At 31.6% G+C, this 12,206-nt stretch overlaps 1 protein-coding gene across 1 annotated transcript in view; it reads left to right on the forward strand.

Moving 5' to 3' along the window:
• The first annotated feature begins 1,537 nt into the window (after positions 1–1,537).
• Positions 1,538–12,206, forward strand: part of CDH9 (cadherin 9, type 2 (T1-cadherin)) — a 168,179-nt gene continuing 157,510 nt past the window's right edge. The window contains exon 1 of the mRNA XM_011933444.1: positions 1,538–1,661. The gene's annotated coding sequence lies outside the window, so the exon portion shown is untranslated. The remainder of the gene's footprint in view (positions 1,662–12,206) is intronic.

Below are 12,206 nucleotides of genomic sequence, written 5' to 3' on the forward strand. Positions count from 1 at the left end.
TTTTATTTAAAGGAGCAAGTAGACCCAGCGGACATAAGTCTAAAGGAGCCTGTGAATTTTAAATTAAGTGTCTTTGCCTCAAGAAAACAGTCTTAGCCTCCATGAAGAATTCACCAAGCTGTCTTAACCACTTGAATCTATCTAGCCCTGGGAATATGCATAAGGCTTTATTTCTTCCTTCTTTGTCTTTATTTGTAGATGAACAAAATAAAGTTCCCTTTTTTGTCCACCTCCTACACTTCAAACACACAAGTATTTAAAAGCCATTCACTCCATGTTCAATCACCACGTTTTAGTAGTGTCACATTTTATTTGGAGATACGTAAAATTGTATTTTTTTTAAAACATTTGTTTTCCTTTTAAAGAAACGAATTTACATAATGCACAAGCCTCTGATGGGCACCTCTATTATCTACCCTTCATGGATAAGCTTTACCATTGGGGGAAAAAATAGAAGTTGAATTGTTTTTTCTATTGTCAGTTTTCTTTTGAAGCATCAAATAGAATATTGATATTTTTTCGCACTTAAGCCATTTACTTACTGTGACTTAATGAGCCGTTATAAAGTGAGCCATATCCCCACCGTGCATTTCATACAACTATTACTAGAACTTCTTTTCAGAAGGATTTATCTACTAATCAATACCTTTCTTATTGTGCCATTTCCAGAAGTACTGAACAGACTTCTCTCTAAAGCAGGGCTTGCCTTTAGCTTTGGTTCACCCTCTCTAAGAGTTGTACAATGTACAACAGGGACTCTAACAGGTGGATCATGTAGTTTCTGTGACGTGGCTATGGTCACCATTATTTTTGGTTATTTCCAGGGAAGATGAAACTCATTCAATTGCATGATCAGGTAAAAAGCAAAGTCGTTCTAGAAATTTAAAATTATAATTAAAACTATTATCTTTACTGAAAGCAAATATGTCAGTCATTAATTTTTAGATGTTTAACATTGTTTGTAAAAGATTATTTTAGATTATATACTCATAGAGGCAAAGTTAAAAATTCATCGTTATTAATGATAAATATTATCTGAATTCTTTTTCTCCTCTTTTTCTTAAACTTGACATTTTGACACTGAATTGAAATAGGCAGTAGTAGATTCTGCAGGAACCATACACAAAATTTCTTTTGAGCAACAGCACTCTCCCTGTGATACATATTTTCTACAGATGATTTACAGGTTACAGACATGCTGTGACCTTTCTCTCCCAATTGCAAACAGATTAAGGAGAGCTGATTAACCGAGACTAAAAACACTGTGTCGTTTTTTCTTATGGGGGGTCTTTGACAAAGCCCTCCTTTCTGAGTCCTCCCACTTCATTCGCTTGCAAATCATTGTGTCCAAAGAGGTCTTCACTCCCCCAAGCCCAAACCTGGCGCCCTGCAGCGCCATCAGCGGCAATATCTTCCTATTTGAGGGACGTCTCTTATTAATCAGAAACGCTGAATGGAAACCAATCAGATAGAGAGTTCCTTTGGCTTCAGCTTCCTGCCTGTCTGAGTTAAAAGTGATGCTCGAAGAGAAAGCCACACTGAGATGCATGAAGATTCAGCTGTGAAGATACTATAAAAAGAGAAGAGAAGGACCGAGACAGAAGCAACAACGGAATTGTCAGTGCGGAGTAGGGCTAAACTCAGTTCCATTGTTAAGCAAGGTAAGTGTTATTTACTTTGCTTGACAATGTAAGCTATTCAGTTTTTGCTTTCTTATAACGAAGTAGTACAAATATTGCTTTTCTCCTGGTTGCTATATTTTGCTCTCTCTCTCTCTCTCAACACTTGGAAGCACATAAGAATACATTTTAGTAGTATTTGAATAAAATGTTTACATGCTCAGTGACAAAACTTGCAACATTTGCTTCTTATTTTACTTTTACAAAGCTGATACCTACTCAAGCTCTTTTTATAGTCCTCATATTTGCATATGGAATATTGTTGTAAAAATAAAACTAAACTTAAAATTGTATCAGTTGATTGTGGTGGCTTTCAATTACTCACATATTTGTGTGTTCATGTATATGATTATTATATTAATTTGAAATGGACTACTGGTCTTCTCATAACTTTTGTTTAAATCATTTGAGTCAAAACTGTCAAAAATAAGGGCATCTTTATTCATAATTGAATAAGAAATGCTTTCTTTATTTTCAATATTATCAATGAAACAATGTATGAATGGTAAAAATGCCACAGATGCATATTGGATGTTAGGATTAAGGTGATCACTTTACCTGGTAAAAGAGGTTTCTTCACATATTTGTGACTCTCACGGAGGTCAACACTTTGAATGTATATATCTGTTAGCTATAATTGCTTTCCATTATTGTAGGCAAATATGTCTTAATGTCATGACGACTAGATGAAAGCCACAAGAAAGGGAGAGTGTTTCTAAGGCAAAATTGGCATTGAAAAAAATTGAAGTGATGTGGGAAATGCATTGATTTGGTGGATAACTGTTTTATTGTGTTTTCCATCGCATGCTCAAGATGACCATTCACATCAAATAAATTTGTGCAGGTATGCTTGTCTCAATAAAGGCTTGGATTTTAGCTATAAAGTCATCAAAATTCTTTAGTATTGACAGTTAGAGACTGTTACCAGGGTGAAATTCTCATAATCTGTTTTAAATCACAAAGGTGTCATAAAAAGAAAGTTATTAACTGTAGTAGATAAGTTTACATTTATTTGTATCATCAACTTTTGATGAAGATACAATGGACTACAGATCAGAGGAGAAATTGGTGGTCTTCTCCGGAGATGTGTTGTCATTTTATATTTTGTATTATAGATATATGAGATTCCTAATAGTGATTTTTTCACAAGGTTTCTAAATCTTTGTAGCATGGAGAATGAATGACTTTGTGACATCAAAAAAAGTGGTAACTTTTGCAAGACAGAAGGGAATCTTTCTTCTTCTCTTTGCTTTATCTATGAATTTAGAAGAATTACCCATCTTCAGGCACAGCCGTTAAGAATGACTTTGATTATTCAAGATTCTCAATTTTGTAAAAAACCTTCTCCTACATTCTGCAGAAGATGAACCCTACTTTTCACATTCAGACACTACATCATTGCCTAGGCAATGCTATGTCAATTGCGAAATACATTTTTGCAGCTATAAAACTGGCTAATCCAGGTTTGAAACATAGATCTTTTGAAAGATAAAGAAAATGAAATAACATGCTATTACAGCACATAGCATCAAAGAACTTGAACATAACATAAATAGTATGTGCTTGTAGTCTTGTCACAAAATATGTTATGGGTTCGACTGAAGTTTTTCCAAATGAAGAGTAGATACATAATTATATGCACTTAATAGATATATGTTTACATGTTGAAATACCTTCATCTCTATATGTGTTTTGAAAAATGAAAAATAAGTAAGATAAGTACACACTAGGAGCAAATCCAATTCTGGAAATAAATAGAAAAAATGCTTTAGAGAAAGCAGAGAGTAGTATGAATTTACAAGTAATTCACTGAAGTTAGACAGATTTGGTAGTACTAATAAAAACAATAGTCCGGTCAGATAATAATTTTTCTGGGATAAAAAATATTATTTTTCTTTTATTACAGTATTTGAAAGTTTAAAAATCTTTGAAATGGTTTGCATAATTATGCTACTGTTATTGCATTCATTGCATAAAGGAAATAAAAATGTCTCATACCATTGCCTGTGTGTCAGAAGAGTACAATATCAAAATTGATCTTGAAATTATTCTTTTAAATGTTGTGTTGCTCAGCTTGATAAATCGTGTGTTGAATCAGAAGCTCATCTGAATGTCATCTTGCATGGAGGGATTTGTTCTGGTGTTTTCCTATAACCCCTATACATGCCAAGCTTAGCCAATGCTGCGTGCCTTCCATGGTACATTCACTAAGTAAGATTTTTAAAGCAAAGTTAATTAATTTTTTTTTATTCTACTGGCGTAGCTCTATTTAGGCATCAATAGTGATATGAGGCAGATGCTCCTTCCCCAGAATATTTCTACAGTATATGGGTGTAGTTAATAAGAATGCTGTAGAGAGTGCTTACAAATTATATAATATAAAATATGCAATTAATGGGGCAACATATAATATACAAGAAAGTATAAATTAAGGTGAAAGTTAATTTTTTAAAATGTGTGAATGTGTCATGAATAAACATTGGCTGTAACTTGTTCTCTATGAAAGTAAACAGTCTAGATAATTATTTAATATTAATGCAGATGCTTCAATATAACATCATTAATTTGCTATATTCTTTAAGACTAATTTTGCTCACTCAAAGACACATTTAAATATGGTGTACAAATAATCTCACATTAGAAAAAAATGATGTCTTAAAAAATGTCCAGTGTAATACTTTTGACTTCAAGGACACACACACACACACACACACACACACACACAAAGTCAATAGCAATATTAATGTAGAGTAATTTTGATTCATGGTGAGATTTTTTTTGTAATAAAAATTCTATTTAGTTTGTTGGGTATTTTACCTCATAAATCATCTGCTTAAAGTTAAATTTTCTTAAAGAAGAAGAAAGCATGCTAAATAGAATCAAAAGGACATTGATTTAAAATGAGTCTTGTTTGTTTTTACCTGATGCTAAATTTATAAATGTGGTCATTTTTCTTGTAGAACATAAAACATGTTTCCTAAGATAAAGCAATTTCTTTCTCTGTATCTTGCATACTTGTTTTCAGAAACAAGTTGTCTTTTCAAAGATATCCCAAATAACTCTCAATACCCATGACATTATCTTATTTAGGTGTTTATATAAAATTTTGGAACTTTAGAAAAGGGGTTTTAACTCTATCTCTAATTTTACACATGTGAAAGCAGAGGCTTAGAAAGAGATCAGGTTACATATGCAAGACTGTCAAGTTTTACGCATATATACACACACACACACACACATATATGTATATATATATATGTATATATATGCATTTTTACGTGGAACCTCAAGGTATTAAGTCATGAAACTCAAATTAGAAATACAGAAAAATACATGAAGAGATGATAGACAGATACACAGATAATAGATAAATACATAGATGATAGAATGGATAGATAGATAGATAGAGAGATAGAGATGTATGAACTATTGAAAACAATGAATTCTGGATTGTTATAAATAATCTAAAAAGGTTTTTTTTTTTTTTTTCTCTTGTGAGTTATTTCAATTTCTCTGCCTGGAAGCACCATTATCCTCATTATTAAAATATGGTAAGGCGTATACAGTGAGGAAAATGTCTTTATAGCACTCTTATACATTTCCATAACAGCCCTAGCATGTTAATGCACTTATCCCTAAACTTAGCACTAGAAAGACATGGTCTTCTAGTCACATTACAAATGCAAAGTGCCTGAACAAAAGCAGGGTCTCTGGAGCCTGACCAAGAGACTTCATATTAGCACTTCCAAGAAAGACCTCTCCAAACATAAAAGTCATTATAATGGATCTCATTGGCTGTGAGAGGAAAGTGGAAACATCACGGGGTGCTGTGGTCACAGATGCTCTGTGTGAGTGTTTGTGAGTGTGTATGTGTTTGTGTGTGTGTGAGAGAGAGATGTATTATTTATTTATATTTTAGGAAGAAAAGTAAGGACAAAAAGAAAAGAGCTGAATATTTTCTCAAAATGACTTTCAAGGTTTTTCTGAGTCTTTTTTTCTTTCTTATTAATTTAGCAAATTATAAACTAGTTGCAGAGAAATAAGCATTTTTGTATATCTTCTGTTTCTCTTGATGAGCAAGATAATTTTTGATCTCTCTAATTGATCGATGAAACACCAGAGCATATGATGGTTTTATAAATATGGATTAAAAAGCCAGACCCTCATATCAGATTTTGAAATTGGCTCTACAATTCCGAAGAGTGTGGATGACTTCATTTTAATTTATCCTCCAAACACTAATTCAATTTACAGTGGAAATATAGTAACTAATAGTTATGATTTAAATTTGAATATGAAAGATTTAACATGTTCATTAATGTATTGGATGTTTGGTAGGAACATATATCTAACAGAATTTATATTAGAATATGCTGCACTTGACATACTTTATATATTATTAAAACAATTTCCAAAGCATAATAGACTTTTTCCTCATATTTTGTAAAATAACATCTTAACAGTGTAATTCAGGCAAAAGAGCAACAGTAATTCACTTCCTGGGTCAAAAGACATGATATGAAATACACTAGTTTTATAAAACTGAGAAATGAGTCTTTAAAGTTGTCTAAGGGAGTTTTTCCCGGACAATCAGCCAACTCTAAAATGTATTGTTTTTTTTTTCTACCAAAGCAGGTTACTGTAGTATTATTACATAATTTCTAGAAATGTTTTAAAATATTCACATCTATATGTTATAAATGCTTCACAATATAAAGAACATATAAGAAAAATGTTTTCTTTTTCATTTTAATGGTAATTAAGCTGCAGAAGAAATGTAACAGTTTCCTCTTAAAGAAAACTTAACCGTTCAAGAAAACTTAACAGAAAGTTAACAGAAAACTTAGTTGAAATTACAGACTAACATCTATGTATCTACGTATCTATGTATCTATGTATCTATCTATCTATCTATCTATCTATCATCTATGTATGTATGTATGTATGTATCTATCTATCTATCTATCATCTATGTATCTATGTATCTATCATGTATGTATCTGTCTATCATCTATGTATCTATCTATCATCTATGTATCTATCATCTATGTTTCTATCTATCATCTATGTATCAATCATCTATGTATCTATCTATGTATCTATCTATCATCTATGTATCTATCATCTCTGTATCTATGTATCTATCATCTATGTATCTATGTATCTATCTTTCTATCTATCATCTATGTATCCTCTATATCTTTAAAACTTTCTCTCTATATCTGAATATACATGTTTCTTCATTCATATTTCTGTATGTCTATATCTATAGCCATGTCTGTGTGTTTGTGTGTGTATGCATCCAGAATACATATGGAAAACAGAAAGAAAGCACAATCAATTAAATCAAAAATTGTGAACATTCAATGTTCACATAAATTATCATATTTAATTATTACAATGGTATAACAGGAGGAACTAAAGTAACTCCTTTATTAGTCAGTATTAGATATTATATTATAAACAAATGATAAAATACCATTTGAACCTTTTTTATTTTTGGAAAATCTTAAATTCAATTATAGTCCATCTAAAATGGTTGACTTGGATAATTTTTTGAATAGGAAAAATTAGAATTTTAGTTTTTAGACTGTACCTAGAAATAATTATTCTTTATTGAATGTTCACAATTCTTGAACACCTCACAAAACTTATTATCATTTTACCCACATTTACAGTGGATGAGAAATAGATGACATAGAAGTTAATGCTATCTCAAACTACGTTTATATAAAAAGTAGATAATTATCAGGAAATAAAATTCTTATAATTTTACATTGATCATGTATAATACAAAGCAAACACATTATATGGTGAAATTTTTAAATACTTATTTGGCTATTTTCCCTGAGAGTCAACAGCTCTTAAATGTTTGTTGTATTACTTGGTAAATCAACAATGTGCTTGATTGTATATTTACTTTATATTAAAAATGATACTAAGTTTAAATAGTATTGCTTTTTCTTATATGTGATATACAGTAATTCATAAATAATCAAAGAGAAATATTTTATTAATACCACTTCTTCTAGATTAATGTCACAACTTATTAATGTTACAACTTAATAAAGTATTTACACATGTATTAAGCAGGGAGTGGAACAGGTCCAACAGTTGGAAGAAAGAAAATAGTTTTCTGCCTCCCCTAAGTTTTGCCAGTTTATCTAGATGATGTGACATATTAAATATGATTTGAATTCAGCTTTTTTCACATACTAGCATTAAATAAAATTCAGATTTGTATTTCTGACAATACATAATTTTCCAAAAATTAAATCATTAATGGATTATAATAATATGTACACTTGTTTATTCAAATGATATTTATCTCTCTTTTTTGTTTAATTTAGAATTCAGATTCCTAATACAATCACTGACAATAAAGAATATTATTATACTTGCAATAAAAATATTTATCTTTATAATTATAGTTAATTTTAATCAGCTTAAAATATGAAGTTCTATTAAAATACAAATTGTGAATATCAGTAATAAAGTGCTTTTTAAAAAATATTATAGGGTTATTTCAGCATAGTAAGATGGAGAATTTTTATCAATAGTCTGTTCATATTTATATATCTCTATATATAGACAGTTAGATATAGAAATATGTGTGATGTGTCTCACCCTCACAACTTTGGACCTGTGACCTTTGTTAAATTTGGTTTTTCAATAGCTAAATATGTCAGATTATTTTACTTAAATAGGAAAGTAAGTTTCAACTTTGGAAATCATTTGTGATTTTAGAAAATTAAGAAGAGAATTGTTCTGATAAAATTTCTTGAAATAAGTATGTATCAGCAAGCTACTGGGAGTTCATAAGCATTTATACCCAAAGATTAATGTTGAAACCTCCAGAGACCAAATGACAGAATGAAGACATGAGAGGGGTGGGAGTCCACAGCAGTTTCAGTAGCACAGTCACATAACAGTTTACATTGAAACATGTTGCCACTGTAGACCTTTTGCTCCTCCCAGACCTATTAGGCATGCAAGTTTGCTAGTTGACAGATAAAGCCTTGAAATCACTGCAACCCTTTATTAAACATGGGCAAGAAAATTCTTCTATACACCTAAAACTAAACTAGATCTGTTGAAGTCTTACACCGAATAAATTTTTTAACACACATTCAGGAAATAATATAATGTCATTGCAGGATAAAATGCGATTTATGTATGTCTTATATTTATATTGCAAAGGTCATAAATTGTAGTCTTCCTAAATTACAAGAAAATGTGAGTAAAAGGCCTATATAGAAAGAGTGTGAGTACATTCTAACCTGATTGCAAATTCTACTTAGGTTATCTGTTTGAAGAAATGTATCCTGATCACTTAAAAGTATTATTTTGTTCTATAAAATATGAATTTGGAAGGATATCTTGAAAAATAAGTAACTAGTTTATCATTTTAGAATTCTATGTGTATTCATACAACATAGTGGTTTTCTATGAAGAAGAGATGTTTTATAAACCTTCAGTGATATGAATTTTTTATTAAAACAGCAGTTGTAATCATATATCCAATTCTAATTATGTAATGTTTTACTTACATTTCTTTCTCAGTTTTTGGCTTATCTTAAGCAGCCTTGTATGAAAGTGATCTTTAATTACCTTCATTGTGAGAAAAATTTAAACATATTAAATAATCAACTTGAAAAAAGTAGATTTGTAACCAATGTTAGCATACAGAAAAGAAAGCATATAAGTTAGGATTACAGAAGATATTTTTAGTAGTTAGCATGTGATTTAAAATGTTCTAAATATCATATATACTAAAAAAGTCAAATAATATACCAAGTATATAATTATATATAGATGTGAAAAATTACTGTTACTATATTTAATATGCTAGATTCATGTGCTGAGTGTTATATGTATTTGCTCTTTTAAATATAATTATAATCTTTGAGGAAAGATATCCACACTCATCTCCTTCTGTATTTTTTTTTGTTATGCTTTAATTCTAAATCATTTGATGGCTAAAGTAAAGTTGACTTAGGTTGCATGTCGTCTACTGCTTTCTAACAGATTCAGTATAAATCTATGCTGATACCTAGAAAACAGATAGTTCAGATAGGTTTTCTCCTTACAATAAACTGTGATGACTTATTTATATTTTTGCTTTTGACCACCTGTGCTCCTTGATTCAGTACAGCTTTTTTTAATCCCCGCTTCTCTGCTACTTCTGTTTCCATCCCTCCTGCTTTTCTACTTTCCCTGGTTCATTATTCCCTACCCCGACTCCTCCTCTACTTCAAAGACAGAATAAATTTAACTAAAAGTGCTTCTCCTTTTTAACTGGGCATTCATTTTGGGAGATTACTCTGTTAATTGCTACAAATAGTGGCTTTTCCACTATTTGTAGTTTCTTGAGTTTCCAACACAAGAAACTCCTTAGGTGTAAATGGGTCAGCGTATTTTATGGTTAGCTTTAGAAGCTCTTCGCCTCTCCTCCATCTCTCCCTACTACGGGAAATTAACCTTACAGACGGTTGAGTATTGCCAAGGTCACAATTCACAAAGAAGAGATAAGTAGAATGAGAAGTACTTTTACTAACAAGAAAACCTGTCCACACGTCCAACAACGCAGCCCTGTAGGTATATAGCTACGTGAGGATTTTGGAGAACTGTTAAGAAAAACTGAGGCTTGAAAAGCAAAGGATATCCTTGCATACTTATTACTACCTTTAACGGAGGTAGGTGGAGTGGAGAGACAAATTGGCAAAATGTTTTTATACTGCCTGCTTGGCCTCGGGAGCCCCATAATGGATGTATCTAACTTTTCACATTAAGAAGCTGATCTTGTGTCTCATTTCCATTTCATAGCAATGTCAGTCCATCTTATACTTTGCAGGTGTAGGAAGCAATGCTTCTCCTAACACCACCACTGTAGTGCGATCTCCCAAATGTGTGCAGGTTCACTGAGAAGTCTATTTGGGATCCCGTATGAGCCGTTCACATTCCTATCATTTAGACTCGCAATCAAGAAAAATGTCCTTAGATTTTTTTGTAATAATGTATTCATCTATCCGTTAGCTAATTATTTCATCTTCTTCATTAAAATTTTCTCCTTATTGAACACTACCACATCTTAGGCACTGTGCTGTGGTGAGGCTGCACTGGGAAAACCACCTTCACTTGGAGACCACTGTTTCAAACAACTTCAGATAGAGATTCCTTTCTTTTCATTGTGATAAGATATCTACTTGTAACTCTCTCTCTCTATCTCTCTCTGACTTTGTTTTGCCTAGATAGCTTGGAACTGATCTTTATTCCACCTCTATTTAATAGCATTAACTTCATTCCAAGAAAATTTTGCTTAGCATAGTATATTTTCTCTTCGGTGTAAACATCCAATATTGCTCCAATTCTATGAGACATATTTTATAGATTATACCCAACTGGTAACTAACCCTGTGTGAAGTGAATTCTCTTTGATATTGCCTCTAAAATTGAAACCAATAATCTTAATATGAAATAACCCAATAATTAACACTATAACGTTTCACATGAGTTTAAGGTCATGTTTTCATTACTTCTCAATGCTTCCAAAAGCTTCATATAGAAAAATTTTTTTCCATAATTTGTAATTATCTCTTTTAAAATAAGATGTTGTCAAATGGAGTGAGATATAACCTTTGCTATATCTTACATTGGCCTTTCCTGTTTAGTACTTGGACCATTCTTCAGAAAATTAATACCTCTGTTGCCATATTATTTAAATAATCTTTTAGTTGTTCCCCTGGGCAACAATTCCTTTAACTACTGATACATTCTACAAAATATAATTTTGTAAAGTAGGAATGTGTTCAAGTAATCTTCTCTTTCCTTATCCCTACCAACACTCCATCACATCCCGAAATGTAAATCAGTACTCTACAGACTTGAATCTAAGTTTTTGGTTTTTGGCAATTGGGTTTTTTCCTGTATTTTAATTTTTTTCTGCTATATTCTGAGTCTTAAAATATGTTTTTTCATTTATATCTATAAACCAGCACCTAAAAATATACTTGAAACAGAATTTTGTCAGGAAACACTTTAGGAATTGAATTATCTCCAAGTGTACTTTCAAAAATCACTCTAGTGAAATCACTCTCGTCAAAACAGATACCACACTTTATGGAAAAGACTTGTCCTTACCTGACTCCATGCCCTTTTTCATATGATTCCCTGTTATTCAAATGTCATTCTCAACTACCCGTCCATTACAACAGTACCTATCTATCAAGCCCTATGTAGTATAGAGTAAATTCAGGGGTCTAGGATATTTACTTCTACAAAGAATTTATTTATTTATTTATTTTGAGACAAGGTCTCAATCTGTCAACCAGGCTGGAGTGCAGTGGCAGGATCTCAGCTCACTGCAATGTCTGCCTTCCGGATTCAAGTGATTATTGTACTTCAACTTCCCTAGTAGCTGGGACTACAGGTGTGCGCCACCTTGTCCAGCTAATTTTTGTATTTTTTGGTAGAGATGGATTTCACAATGTTTGCCAGGCTGGTCTCGAACTCCTGCACACAAGTGAT

Source organism: Colobus angolensis, unplaced genomic scaffold, assembly GCF_000951035.1.
Source record: "Colobus angolensis palliatus isolate OR3802 unplaced genomic scaffold, Cang.pa_1.0 Scaffold127, whole genome shotgun sequence".
Lineage (NCBI taxonomy): Eukaryota > Metazoa > Chordata > Mammalia > Primates > Cercopithecidae > Colobus > Colobus angolensis.